This window comes from Falco cherrug, chromosome 1, assembly GCF_023634085.1.
Source record: "Falco cherrug isolate bFalChe1 chromosome 1, bFalChe1.pri, whole genome shotgun sequence".
In the NCBI taxonomy this organism is placed as follows: domain Eukaryota; kingdom Metazoa; phylum Chordata; class Aves; order Falconiformes; family Falconidae; genus Falco; species Falco cherrug.
In genome coordinates, this window is record NC_073697.1 from 12063870 (window position 1) to 12071156 (window position 7287).

The following is a 7287-nucleotide window of genomic DNA, read 5'->3' on the forward strand; positions in this document are numbered from 1 at the left end:
AATCTGGATACGCTGAAGTTGTGGTAACTGAAAAAAATTAACTAAAGCATAAAAACAGATGCCTCCTCTCAGATAATCAGCTGTATAGTCACATATTGGTAATGTAACATTTCAGATCTTTTTGGCTTATTTCCATTGGTGGCTTATACCAATCTGTTTGTTGCAGCCAAAACCCTCTTCCTAACAAAAACTTTCTTCCCTATCTAAAGGGAAATAGTTTGCTTCATCTAGCTTAAAGTTTCATTACGCACCCTCTGGGACTTTTTCTGATCCAAAATGTAATGCCTTCTAGGCAACCCCAAGCGTGCACATACTAAATAGCCCTGTCAGCCAGGAACAGCAGTCAGCCTGAGCTATAAGAAAAACATTGGGCAAAAATGTCTAGGCTCAGGCTGGAGGGCTGCAGAAGAGTCATGGAGAGTGTAAGTGCAAAAGGTGAAGGGAATGCTCAGGTAATTAGTGAATGAGAGACCTGAATAGGCAAAAAGAAATAAAGGAATCCATTCTCTGCTCCCCTGGGGCACATGCACACCAGCGATCAGCATGACACCAGTAATCTTTGTACCAAATTTATGCAGATTATTATACAGAATGAAGGGTGCAAAGGAGATTCACACAGAAGTTTCAAAAATTTTGCTACATAGATTGCATCTGTAATGCTATTTAACAGTAGTTAGCGGGCACTATGCACTCACTACAAGTCAATTGGCTGGCTTAGACTTCCCTAATCGTGCTTTCCATTAGGGAACTGCCAAAAGAAGCTGAATCCCTTCAGCGGAGTTATTAACCCACCTGTTACACTACCTCCTGGAGACCCATTCCCAGCACTAGTCCGCAATGTTTCAGGTCCCCCATGTCAGAAAGATTTTTTTTAATTCAGTAGTCATCTTTATTATGACAAAGTTCTCACTGAAAACTTTGTCTTTTGGGAATTGAGGTCACAGCCATATGCAAGGCTTTCTCTTTGCTATTATAAAAGTGGTATTTCTGAAGAACTAAACACGTAGAAAAACAGAACAAAAGTAAATTGAGTTTACCTCAGAAGGAAGTTGAAAGCATTAAAAATAGAGATCAGCACCATCCATCCAGCAATGGGTCAATTTTCTCTGCTTAGTTTGTGATAAAACAAGCCTCATCTTCCTTCTGTTTTCACTTTGGGATTCTTTACACACATTATGTATTCCAAGTGAAAAAACTCAATCCTTTCTTTAGCAGTGAAGACAAGGCTCTTCATGACTACTTTACAGGGATTTAAATAGGAGCGCGCAAGGTGAAGAAAAGAGTTGTGCAAAACTTGCTGACTGCATTTTGACCTAATTCTCCAAATTCCTGATTTTGAAGGGACTACAGCACTGTTTAAAATCCCAGAGGCACAGATATCAAACCTCAGAAAACAAACCTCATCAAATGTTAAACACTTCAGACTGCACAAGATTAAGAAGTGGGATTTTGGTATAAATCCTTCTTATGTTCAGGATCACTAATGCCAGCAGAAGGTTTGCTCTTAGAATTAAGAAAGGCAAAATTACTAGGCAAATACAGTGCAAAAAAATAATTTTTAATTATTGCTTAGGAAAAGCAGACTTCTGATGAGCAGCCTTCCTTCTTGCCTGCCAGCTCAAAGGAACAAATGAGTTTGAAAAGCAGGAAAAAACATCTGATGCTTTTCTTCACACACACCTAGTCATTGCCAAGATCTTTTGTACCTACACAAATATATATTTTATATTTTTTTTTAAATCAAAGTGCAACCGAACCAGTCATGAAACTCAAAGCATGAGAAAGAAAGAACAAAGTCTGTATAAGAAGAAACAAAGCATGACCCCCTTCCCTGGACACCTGCTGAATCAAAAACCCTGTCCTTTCAGAGACAGTGGCACTAGGGCAACTGGAAAACAGGGCATGGTAAAGATATACATATATATAAAAAAAGAAAGTAAATCTAGAAAGAGAGAAAATTATTTATGGAGATTCCACCCATTCATCACCAGGAATCTCCTGTCTGGTAAGGAATGAATTGCTAATCTGGGTTTCTAACGAAGGGGTTGAGCCCACACCCCATTTATGCCTGATTTATGCCCCTTTCCTGTAGCCTATTCTTCAAATGTAGGAACTCTTCATTGATGGCTTCATGGGGGAAGCCTCCTTCAGGGGCTTCATTTCCTTCCTGGAACTCATACTGAATGTAAGCAGAGCAATGTCAACTCTAGCATCAAGTGAGAAGACTTCTCTCCAAGAACAAACACATTTCCCCTCACTTACTACACTTCCTCCTATATCATGTACTACAGTAACAAATTAACACATGCAGTTCAGTATTGGCCAACCTTGACAATGATCCTCTAGAAAAACATAGGGTAAATTAGTCAAATGGAACCTGAATAAAGAAAATCATTCAAATAGAGAGAAGTGGACCTACACGAGTGCGGGTTTTGTGCAAAACCCACTGAAGCAGATGGAGTGTGTCCCACAGACCTCATAAGGCCCTGGGCCCCAGCTCTGAATGGCTACATGTGAAAACAAGCACTTTTGTAATTATTTGAAGTTGCATTACAATTGCAAGATGCCTCAGTGAGTGTTCCCAAGGCAAGCTGCTTATCACCACCCCAACATGCCTGCTGGGGGACCAACAAAGAGCCAGCCATGGAGAAGGAGGCCCAATTCCATGATTCTTTAAGTGCAGAAGTCTTTTATAGCTGAGGAATAAAATTGAACCAATGCTATTCCGAAGCCTGTTCTCCTTTTAGCTCTGGCATCTTCAACTGTCGTAAGATTTCAAATTACACTGCTCATGCTACATGATGTAGAGATGCAAGTGTGACCTTGAGCATGCAATATTTCTTTCACACACTGTTGATTGCATCAAACCAATAAACCAACCCTCCTCCTCCCCGCAGCGCAGCCACTGCCAGAGCATTCAGACCTGTTCAGGATACTAACAAATAGCTCACTGCTGTGGAAGGTGAATCCTATTTGGGTGCATGACAGAAAAACAGTTATAAAGTAATTGCTGAACTTTAACTTTAAACTCGAAGCATAGTGTGGAGAAATAAAGACAATAAATCTTAAAAAAAGCATCTTCTTACCAAATACAAACGACTCTTTCAAGTGATTATAAATAATCAGTGATTTGTGAAGACCATAAATACTTGCCAGGGTTCTGGGACTATCATAATAAACCACAAGAGTAAAATTCATGTGGGATATGACGTCACTGTTGCCCTGATACGTATCGATACTCCAGTCCACCATGTTCCTGTATTTACATTTCTATAATACATGGTTGCAACCACAAATTTTAATGAAAAAAATGGTTTTTCTTAGCAGAGAAACGTAACTTGGAATTCAGAGTCTCTCTCCTGGCACTTACAAATTGTGTACCTCAACTTCCATATTGTCCAGAAAGAATTAGCAATACACCGATACAACACGTATTGATACAAGGCCTCGTTGACAGCATATGAAGACCTTGATAGTTAGTCCTGGAGCACCTAAGTGACAAGGCTCCTGGGCCAATGTGGCTGAGTGCCTTCATTTATTCTTCTTTTCTGTCCTAAATTTCCCTCTGAAATTTGCAAAGAGCAGGACCTATCCATACCCCTCAGTCCATGTCATTACAGTCTGCTGCAACAGAACAGCACCTCCTTAACATGCTTTGCCTCTCTTCAATTGTTCATAGTCCTCCAGACTCTTCGTTTTGCCCATTTTCCTTTTTCTTGTGATTGTTATTAGTGGTTGATGTTCTGGGCCACCGAATCCAGTTTTATTTCTATCATGTTTGCAGCACCCCAGATCACTAGCTAGGGGCACTTTAAAATACAGTATCAGGAAACAGGAGAGCTGCACTGCCTTTATTTAGGCAATAATTTAGGAGGACTCCATCTTTATAATGCAATGATCAGCCCTGGGGGCAAAAACTCAGAGGTGTGGTGCTTAACAGGATACGGCTATCATCTTGTACACATGGAGGACCCTAAGGTCATTGCACTGAAACGTGCTTTGTCTCAGCCTTTTCCCATCTCTCCTCTTCTACTGAACAGCTCCCACTGCCATGAGGATGATTTAAAAAAAAAAAATAAAATCAGTATTTTTATAACTGTTCTCTCTTCTGTCTCCATACTTTCCACAAGCAATACTTTGCTTTCTCTTATTAAACTGTTCAAAAAACCTGAACCAAGCTAGCTAGAGATACTACTGCAAACTCACTGCATGGAAGGTCCAAAAGCCCTGGTTTGCAGCAGAGTAGAGAGCTAGTACAAATCCTGCTGCTGACTTACATATTGGTTTTGTGTTTAGTCCTCAGTCACACATGCTTAAGCCGACACCTTTCATTATTTAGCTGCCACTGCCACATTTAAGAGTCCAGCTTGTTCCCTCTACTGGGCTATCACGTAAATACAGATTAAGTCAACCCACCTTCTCTGCCTCTGGTGAAAACTAATATGAGGAGGGAAGATCAATGCATACCAAAACATTGAAAAGGAAAACAGTAAGACAATGAGGAAAAGGTTTGACGCACAGTGGCATGGCTACTCTACACAACAAGGTTTTGCTGGTCCACATGCATTGACAAGAGCTTGTACAGTCACAAGGGGGTTTGTTGTCAGCGGAGCTTTACCATGCCCTAAAGGTCAAAGACTATAACAGGGTACGTTTTTGGCCACCTGAAATCCTTTGCACATTGGTGTAACGTCTGATTACAGGCATCAAAAGTGTTGATTTGCAGACCCCTTCTCAGCACTCCTGGCAATGTTTTATCATGGAGCCCAGCTCTCCCTCAACACAATGCCAGGGTACCACTAACAATGAGAGTGGCAGGGGTTTAACATCACCTTCTCTGGCCCTTTTCTCAGCTGGCTTTAAAGCCACAATAACCAAAATTACTGTTCTCCTGCTGCACAACGGTGCCTATGGGAAGCACAAGCACAACACCACCAGGGTAAGAGGAGAGATTTCTTATGAAGGCCACAAAGACAGTCACCACCTACAAGAGCTGCCTCTTTCAGCAGACATAGTTCTGAGGAGTAGCAAGTTTCCGCCACGTAATCAGAAAAATTAATTTTAGCAGAAATATAATCTTTGCAGCTACCATTTATGATCTACAGCTGTTTCTTCAGCTTCAGATAAACAGAAGTTACAGATCCCAGGAAATGTAAATGAATCTATGACTCCTTTGATGATGTGTACTTCAGCTGTTACCATTTACTCCTATTTTGCAGATCTTTAGTATACTGTTTATCAAAAGAAATTGCTTCTAGTTACTTATGCTTTAAGGGCTGCTCCATCATAATTATTTTTTCATAGTCGAATCCCAGTAAACTTTTATCCAGACTTCTCACTTCCCTTTCACTGCCATAGCCAATCTTACATACCAATTAAAAACATTGTATAGACAATTAAATTGCACTTTGTTTTCTTAATGAGATAGTTTTGTAGGCTCTATTACAATAAAGAGGAGAGAAGATTCCAGTTCCCTCCCTCTCCTCTGTAACCTCAGAGCAGTTCATCACTGGTTCACAATTCTTGTCCTCACCTTTCTCTTGGTTTAAATTCTATCTAAGTGCAGCTGACCTCAGCATTAGAGAGCATGTCTGAGGAAATAAGGATTCTAAAAATGTCATACAGTCTCTTTATGGAGTAAAATTTCCAATTGCTCAGGAAGTAACTGAAAGTTTTATTTTTTTCAGGTATGTAACTTGAGGGATAAGTATACTAGCTGACCAATAACACAAACTGGTTTTGAACTCTGTAAGGCTACGGCACTTATCAGCTGTGGGGCTCCTGTGTCCTTCAAAGATTGCCTCTTGCTATATATTGAAGATGTTGCTTCCACGTTCCTCATGGAGATGCATGGTTGGGATAGCTGTTTTCCATGAAGCACATTAATTCCAGGCTTCGTTTCCAGGCAATAGGATACAGCCAGAGCCAGACCCACCTTCAAGTCACAAGACAAGGCCACATGCACATCCAGATCTCCCTCTGTAAGAACTTTTCTGACATCTGATACCTACTATATTCATTGTAACTTTTTTTTGCATGGCTTGACACATTCTATGAACATCTCCAGGGCCAAGCATGGTAAATAAAATGAAATACATGTATTTCTTAATAGTTCTGTAGCAATTAATTCAATAATTCGTACTAAAAAGACATGTTAATGTGGCAATACATACCCTCAGTTCCACTTGCAGTTAGAATGTTGTTCCCATGGATTACAAGATTTTTATAGCATCATAACTGCAAATTAGTATTTTTTCCTCTGCTTCTGATCAGTTAATTGAATGGGATATCTATTATAGCAGTCTATTATGACTGTATCATTTTTCTTAACAGCTTCAGTGTCCTTGTCTAAAGCTCCATCTCTGTATAACAGCTGGTCCAAACAGAACTGTTCATTTAACAAAGTGATCACAGAAGCTACTAACTAGGAACCCGAGTCCTTCACTTCATTGCTCTCCAACATTCTTTCTCAATCTACTCATGATTTATCTTTTTTCCCCTCTCAGACCCTCATTTGTCCCAAAAGTTCTCAGATGTTCATTTTTCCTTTTTTTAATTAATTACTTTTACCCAGTGATTCTCACTGACAGACTTCCACTGGGCCATAAAAAATTCCTGAAGAAGTTATCATGCCAGTAATAAATATACCAGATGGTCCTAAATTGCATTAGGTCTGCATGTAAATCTCTACTTTTAAAGCCAAGCCCAAAAGTTCCTGAATTTTGCAAGTGGTTCTTTGGTTGATCAAAATTCCCATTCTACATGTTGTTAAGTCTTCTTATATTCTCACAAGCTGATTACTGAAGTTTATGTACAAACAGAGTTAGTAAAATTAAATGATGAATTATTTTACCTCTAGGAAACAGGTCAGGTTCTGGAGGAAGTCTGGACAGCAACGCATCCTTCCCTGAACCAAAGCATCCTTCCACCACTTGGGGATGGCTTATGACTTGTCCCAACAGGTGCCGCTCTTAAAAGAAACACGAAGAAGTTGCAGATAGCGGTGACAAGTATAACCACATAACACTTTTCACATTAATTTAGCCTGCTCAGACTCCATGGCTCCAATGGTCTTTGTGCTGCTTTACTGGGCTAGATCACCGTTAAGCCTTTGGCCTGAGAATCTAGCTCACATTGCAAGACTTGTCAGGTTGTTTCTGAACCTGCAAGGTGGAACGCTATGCACTCAAGTACTCTTTGCTGCAACCTTGTTTGTCTGCAAAGGGCATTAACACAATCTCACACAGTAGAAGTCTACGACAAAGCTCTGAGTAGAAATAGACTGGG

At 40.2% G+C, this 7287-nt stretch overlaps 1 protein-coding gene across 1 annotated transcript in view; it reads right to left on the minus strand.

Annotated features, from left to right (window-relative positions):
* Positions 1–6971, minus strand: part of SLC7A11 (solute carrier family 7 member 11) — a 242637-nt gene extending 235666 nt beyond the window's left edge. The window contains exon 1 of the mRNA XM_055719310.1: positions 6854–6971. The gene's annotated coding sequence lies outside the window, so the exon portion shown is untranslated. The remainder of the gene's footprint in view (positions 1–6853) is intronic.
* Positions 6972–7287: the final 316 nt, after the last annotated feature.